Raw genomic sequence first — 7,312 nt, forward strand, 5'->3', positions numbered from 1 at the left:
ACTTGTTTGTGCAGCCTCAACAGAGCATCACAACTGTGTTGAATCGCTTGCCAACGTTTTAAAAATCAGGAGTTTTGATAGCATTTCTTTAAGGTTCTGAAGATTGGGTGCATTCCTCATGGGAACCACCGGCCGGGGTTGGTTGACAGCGCCCCCTACAGGCAGACTCCTTTCCCACTAGGTCTGCAGTGGGCTCCGCCCCAGTCCCCCAGGTCTCTGCTCTTAGGCTGCACACTCTGCCCCCCAGAGTGCCTGTCTTGCAGGCCTCTGAATGCTCAACCTTCTGGGCTGCACTCCCAGGCAGAATCCCTGGGCTTTTCCATTTGCTATCTGTAGCACTGGCCCAGGGCTTGCCCAACCTCAACTTTCCACCTGGGCACAGAGAGAGGCAGCACCCGGGCTCTTGACTCACAAGAACTCCCAGCTTCTCTGTCCCAATTCCAAATCTAGCAAATGCATTTTTCACCTGCTCTCCCTCCAGGGGTCCACTCTGGCCTCCGACTCCTCTTGGCACATGTTTCTCTTCTACCTCAAGTAGTCTGGGGTGAGGGGTGGGTTGCAAGGTTTGGATTTTAAAAATTCTTTCCCAGATTTGTTGTGTCTAATTTGGGCTGCAAGTGGTTTTCGGTGTCAACGACTAACCAGTGTTTGGTCTGCACAGGCATTTCTGTTGAACTTGGATGGTGGTGAAAGCCCAGTTTCCCCAAATAAAGTCTAAATACATTCACACATTTATTCCCAGGTGCGTCTTTATGTTTCTGCCTGTCTCACCACACCTCAGACGTTTCCATGGAAGGGGAGGGTCCTGGAGAGAAAACGGGCAGGTAACCTGAGCTTCTAATGTAAACTTCGTCAAGACAAAAACACCAGCACTGACCCTGGACAAGGGTTGGTGGTCAAGATGCTTCCAAGCAGATGTTCACCTGAGCTTTGGGGCTGGAATTTGGTTCCCTGAAGACCTAAAGGATGGATAATGGGAAATCGAATAGGGAGATCAGAAACATAAGTGAAAGGACCACTTTAAAAAATGGTCCTCCTCCCCCCCAAGTCTAGCTGGACCTTTCAGCCACACCTGCAGCACACCAATGTATGAGACGGTTATCGCCACCGGTTTTAATAATGCTAATGCTGCAGGAGCCATTGATAAAGGGCTCATTGTGTGCTAGGGTCAACGCCGAGGGCTCTTACACGCAGACTTCCTTAGTCCTCAGGATAACTCCATGAAATCTATATGTTATCCCCATTTTACAGACAAGAAAACTGTCACATGATTGAGTGATTTGCCTCTCTTGGAAGGCAGCTGTAAGAGAGGCTCGAGGTCCAGTGGGTGGGAGCAGCCCTTTCTAATTGGAAACTGCAGAGTCAGGGTCAAGGTACTCTCACTTCTCCAGGCCAGCTGGACCACAGAGCTGGGCCTTTAGTAGAAGTTAAATAAATGTCTTTTGATTGACAAGTGCGCCTGTCAATGATTTTAGGGGCTCTTGGAAGGACTTGTGGGAGAGGTGGAAATTGAGTGTGTGTTGTATCTGTTAAACCTAGACTTGCTGCTAGTAAGATATCTAAATTAACAGCTGCAAAGCCTAGAGGGTGATTGTGTAGCATATAGAATGAAGTCTGGAGGGTTAGAATCCATGGCAATACGACACCTTCATGGTCATCAGGGATTCAGCTTGTTTTCTATCTATCTGTTCTTGGATCTTCAGCTCACAAATGAACAGGCCCAAGATCACCTCATGGTAACAAGACGGCTGCTGGAATATAGGTCTCACATCCACTTTCTAGGTAGAAATAAGGAGAACAGGGAGAAAGAACAGCCTTCCCAGAAGGCTCAATTGATTTCCACCAATATTTCACTGACCGCTTCTAACTGCAAGGGAAATTAGGAAATATGTTCATTTATCCTGACACATCCTTGATCTGAATAAAATCTTGCTTCTGTTAGGAGGAGGAAGGGAAGCACAGACAACCTTAGACTCTGTTTGCAAGATGGAGTCTTCCTTTTGGAGAAGGAGAAGGAAAAGAATTCATCAAGGCAACGCCTGTCTCATTCCTGTCCTGTGAGAGGCACAGCTTTGGAACGTCCTTTATCGTGACCTGACGATGTGGCCAATACTGGGCACCGGTGCCTTGGCACATAATTAGTTCCTGCTCTATTCAAACCCTCCTGCCCAGTGCTTGGTTGATTGCACTGACCTCTCCTTCGTTATCTGCAGCTGTTTAATGTGCCTCGAAGAACACTCGCCCTCTATTTGGCAATGAAGCCTCCGGTGAAAGACGGAGTCTGACAGGTATGAGGACAGGAGCTGGGCTGCCAGGAAGGTAGATGGACCGAGAGGTGGCTGCGGTCTTTGGTAAACATTGAGAATCACTCAGCAGCAACATTACTGCCTCTGGCTGATGCAGACCCGCCATTCCAGAAGAATCACTTCTGCTAAACAAAACACGGGAGTTTCTCGCTTTTAAAAAAAGTCTACAAGAATCGGAGCTCCTGTGGAAGACAAGTGCCAAATCCCCACTCATGTGTTTGTTCAGCTTTCCCAAACCAAACAGAAGGTACCAGTTCTCCCAAGATGGCAGCCCAGCCGCCCGCAGGTGCTCTCAGACAAGGAGGGCGCCCTGGACACGGGAAGTTCCCTGTGTCTGGGATATTTTTCCAGTTCCCTTCACCCCAGGGTGAGGAACCCAGGTCTGCAGAGGGGAAGGCCTAGGGCTTCTCCTGCTCCTTCTTACTCTTGCACAACCAGCTGAAGGGGTGCGTCACCTCCTGAGGAAGCCTCCAACGTCCACCAGGCCTGCTGGTCTCGGCCAGTCCTTGAAGGTGGTGAGAGTATCCAGGACACCGACATCCATCCCAGTCTCTGTAGGAAAACCCACTCAAAAGCGGATGAACGCTTCATGTCATCCACGCTGGGAATTTTTACAAACATCTTCCATTCTGGCTTCACTGCAAACTCCATGAGAGCCAGGAATGTGTCCTCTCTCTCTCTCCTCACTCCTTGCCCAGAATCCAAGCAGAGCTCAAGGTGTCTGAGCTTAATGATCATACGGGAAACACCACCTCATTTCTTTCTGGAACCATGTGCAACTTGGCTTCTTCCTTCCCTTTGGTTCCCAGGTTCTTGACATATTTTCTCTTGGGTAATTTTTTTGGGGTATCCTTTTAGTGATTTAGATTATATATAGTTAATTGCATGTAACTGTAGATGACCCTCCATCAAGCAGTATTATACAGGGTCAGCATGTTCCCACATGCTCTCAAATAGACTAAACTGCTCTAACAAAGAGAACTCAAATATAGAGACTTCATTAAATAAAGTAGAATGTAATTCTCACCCACATAACAGCCTAAAGGAGCCTGTGGCAGGTGGACAGTTCGCTTCCTTAAAACATGACATCCTTATCTTGGTCCCTATCAGTGGCTCCTCTAGTTTTGATCTTTCCAAAGCCAGGGAGAAGAGGGAGAGGAAATGGAGGATAATAACTTCCTCATGGATATGCAATCCACAAGGTGTACATTTCACTTCTGCTCACATCCCTTGGATCCAAATGTGTGGCATGACTCTAGTTAACCTGCAAAGGAGGTTGGGAAATGTAGTTTCTGAACAACCAGATGTCAGGAGTTGGTGCTTCCAGATACCCAATGTTAACCTTCAGGATTTACAGACAAGAAGTTGGAGTCCCTGGCAAGACTCAGAAATCCTGAAATCCTAAGCTATTCTTAGAAGACGTCAATGGACTTCGTACCGTTGGCTTATTACAATGGACAGCTAGCAACATTGGTTTGATAAATGAGAAATATTCAGTTTAACAAATTTACAGACAACTATAGCCTGTAGCAAATAATTAAGCATCAAAAAGAACTAGTGAATATTATTGTGTAATATTCAAATAATATAACATTTAGATCTTTTAGCAAAGTTCAAGTGCTACACATGGAAATTGCCAACCAAGGGCTTATTTTACTTCCCAAATTTGTTATTTCTGAGAACATTGCTAACAAGATTTGCGTAAAGCATACCTACATATAAATTTAATATTGATTTATTTCCAAGAGTGACTCTCCATTTCCAGTGGTCAGGACCATCGACATGCACACTTATAGCAGGACCAGAGCCATAGTCCTAGCCAATCGTGATCCCCTATCTCCCATGTGCTCCTGTCCTGTCCCCATGATGTCATCCTTAACCTGTCAGCATTTCCAGCTCTTATCTTTGGTTTGACATTGGTGGATTGAGCCTGTGTTGCTTCTAGGTTCGCGGTTAAGCTTTGATTTTTGCAGGACAAATACTTTTTCCATTAATTTCTTGACTAGTTTTTCTTTTAGCATTTAGAAAAATGTAAACATTTCCCAACAAATGCTGGAAAGGAATTCCCACTTGGAAAAACTCGTCCAGGTGAGTAAGTGTGGGGAGTGGAGTGGAAAGCCCTATCCTCGAAGGCAGGAGAGGATGAGCACTGAGAGATGCCTCTCCTCCATGAGCTATTAGTGAGCTCAGTGCAAAATGAAATGTAGGGGTTCTTCATTAAAAGTTATTCAAAGTATCAAGGTGGTGCCCACGGAGCACTAAACCAAGTGTTGGGTCTTTTTAACTGTGGCATCCTGTACATGTGCACAAGTCCCACACCTATAAAGCTGACCCTGTCTGATACATCACATTATTTTAGAATCCTTGTTAGTATCACTTTTAATGACAGCCTAATACTCTACTGTGCCAAAATGCCATAATTCATATTAATTTTCCTGTATCCTTGAAAAGTTTAGTAACTTAATTCAGCAGTCTTTGCTACCGTTTTTACTTGAACTTGGTGTTCTCCCTGAGCTGTGGAGCCTCAGCCTGGACACCCCAGAGGAGCTTTAGACTGCTGCTGAGATGTGGCCTGCTACCTGCATGGCTTAGTGAAGGCCGGACTAGAAGACCCCAGGACCAGATGGGTGTTCTCAGGAGGAAGGCAGCCGGTCGTGGGCAGTATTAACAGGAAAATCAAGTCCAACCTGGATCAAGATACATCAGTAAGGGCAGAATGGCAGACAGGCAAATGAGGGCTATGCTCAGAGATGGTCATGTTGCCCAGCTGAGGTCAGTTGCTGTCCTTTGCTCGGGCAGCCTGGTTCTTCTCAGTGTGTCTCTGAGCTGATCTCTCTGGGCTTTAAAGAGCCCAGGCCTGTTCAGGCCATCTCTGTCTCTGGTGGATGACTCTCTCTCATAAGCACTGGGCAGACCAGGAGCCCATGGGTTGGGGGCTACAGAAGGAGGGGATGGGCTGGATGACACATTTAGCAGGGCCAGGCCAGTATGACCAAGTGGGAGGCACTTTAGCATAGAGAGGAGAGAAGCCCAGGGGTGCCTTTGGAGCCGAGTCCTGCCCGGCACAGGAATTCCCAACCTGGATGACCTTGGGCAGCACACTTAGCTTCCTGTGCTTCTACTTCCTCACCTGTGCGGTGGGTTGATGGCTGACCTCGGGGCCATTCTTTCTTCTGCAAAGGGCTACACAGTAAATTTTTTAGACTTTAGGGGCCACAGGGGTTTTTTCATAACTACTCAATTCTGCTGTCGTAGAGGAAAACAACCACAGGCCATCTGTAAATGACAAGGAAACCGTACTTACAGAAACAGGTAGCTCGCCATGCTTCCCCGACCCCCCAGCTACTTCCCAGGACAGCTGTGCAATTAGAGACCGTGCATGCGAGCGCCTCCCCCAGGGGTGGGCACAGCCAGGGAGAGGAAGCGCTCTCCACTGACCCTCAGGCTGTCAGGACTGAGTTAACACCACGCTGGAGACGGCTTCCGCTTCCAGGGAAAGAAGATAGCCAAGAAGAATCCCGACAGCCCTTCAGACAGACAGAGTGACACACTTCTGTATTCGTCACTCTTAACTATTTTTGAAGATGGGCACTTCCCAGGATGTATTCACAGACGCATGGCTGAAACAGGAGAAGAGTCTTTGAGAGCTTTCCAGTTCTTTTTTCCCCCATATTGTACCTCCTTTTCATCTCCCATTCGTTCCCTTCTTGAATGTTCTATTGTGGTGAGAACACTTCACCTGAGATCCATACTGTCATGGTGTAGAACAGTGATCTCTGGGCACGAGGTTGTCAGCAGGTCTCCCAGAACTCGGTCATCTGCTGTCACTGAAACCTCATGCGATGGGTGGATGGGTGAGCCACACCCCGTACTCCTCTCCTCCCAGCCCCTGGTAGCCACAGTTCTGTTCTTTGCTCCCCTAAATTCGATTATTTTAGACACCTCTAGGTGATCGTAAAAGAGCCTCTTTCCTCTCCTATGTCATCAGCTTGGTGCTCCAAGGGAACACTGGGGAGGGACACTGCAGCCCCAGATCCCCTGGATAAGGGACAGGTTGGCGGAAGCTCAGAATAATGGCGCCCAGATGCCCACCCCCGCAGTTGCCTGGTCTGCCTCTGGTTTTTTTGCAGGCTTGCTCTGTTGGCCAGAAGGCAGGGGACACGGCAGCACATGCCCACCTGCAGTGATGGCTCTGTGCTCCAGGAAGGCGCTGATTTCCCCTGGGCTCGGCCACCTGGGGAAGCTGGAACTTGTGAACTCAGCCGCAGACGCAGGAGAGCCCTGGGCTGGGAGCGTTTCCGCGTTTCCAAGCCAACGCTGAAGGCTCGGGCACTGGTGGATGGGAAAGCCATTGATTTTTCTCGAGATAATAACTCCAGTGTATTTGTTCAGTGTCTTTCAGAACCAGAGCCTTGTCTGATTTTATTTCTGTTTTGTTTTGGTTTTAGTTTGTTTGCTCTGAGAGGAAAAAAGTGAACTGACTAAAGTCAAAAATCTCAGTGTTTCTTGTTCAGTGGCTCCCGGGGTCAAACGGTTGATGTCCTCCTGTCAAAAGCACTGGTTCTGCAACATGACTCTAATGAGCACCTACTGTGTGTTGTCATGGGCAGGGAGGGCTTTGGGAGGAGCATGACGTCTGGTGGCTTCTGAGAGGGCAGCCTGGCTCCTGGAGTCCATAGTCCCTCCCCAAGTGACCTCTAAGTCCTGATGACAAGTCCTCTGTCAAGAAACCAGTCAGTCCCAGACAAAAATTCCTTGGGAAACTTAGACCCAATGCTCAGCAAATCCTGTGTGTTGTCTGGCCTGATGTCTCACTTCCTGTTTCCAGTTCTTGCCTGATTCCCAGAAAGCAGGTCTCTTTCCTTCCTGTCCATCAACGGAAGGAAGGAATGGGAAGCCATGGAACATGGCACCCAATACTTTCCACCTGAGGCAGATTTTGTCTTCCCACTGCCCCAGCTTGCAAGACAATGATGCCTGTGTAACCGATGGAGACTGAGGCCCCA

The 7,312-nt window shown here is 48.1% G+C and overlaps 1 long non-coding RNA gene across 1 annotated transcript; it reads left to right on the top strand.

Moving 5' to 3' along the window:
- The first annotated feature begins 747 nt into the window (after positions 1-747).
- Positions 748-7,034, top strand: LOC124096472 (uncharacterized). The gene is made up of 3 exons (XR_006852856.2): positions 748-824; positions 4,325-4,394; positions 6,437-7,034. It is a non-coding gene; the product is annotated as an uncharacterized LOC124096472 (long non-coding RNA).
- The last annotated feature ends 278 nt before the right edge of the window (positions 7,035-7,312 follow it).

Source organism: Marmota monax, unplaced genomic scaffold (genome assembly GCF_021218885.2).
Source record: "Marmota monax isolate L192 unplaced genomic scaffold, Marmota_monax_Labrador192_F-V1.1 WCK01_AAM20220418_F8-fsc00004, whole genome shotgun sequence".
Taxonomy (NCBI): domain Eukaryota; kingdom Metazoa; phylum Chordata; class Mammalia; order Rodentia; family Sciuridae; genus Marmota; species Marmota monax.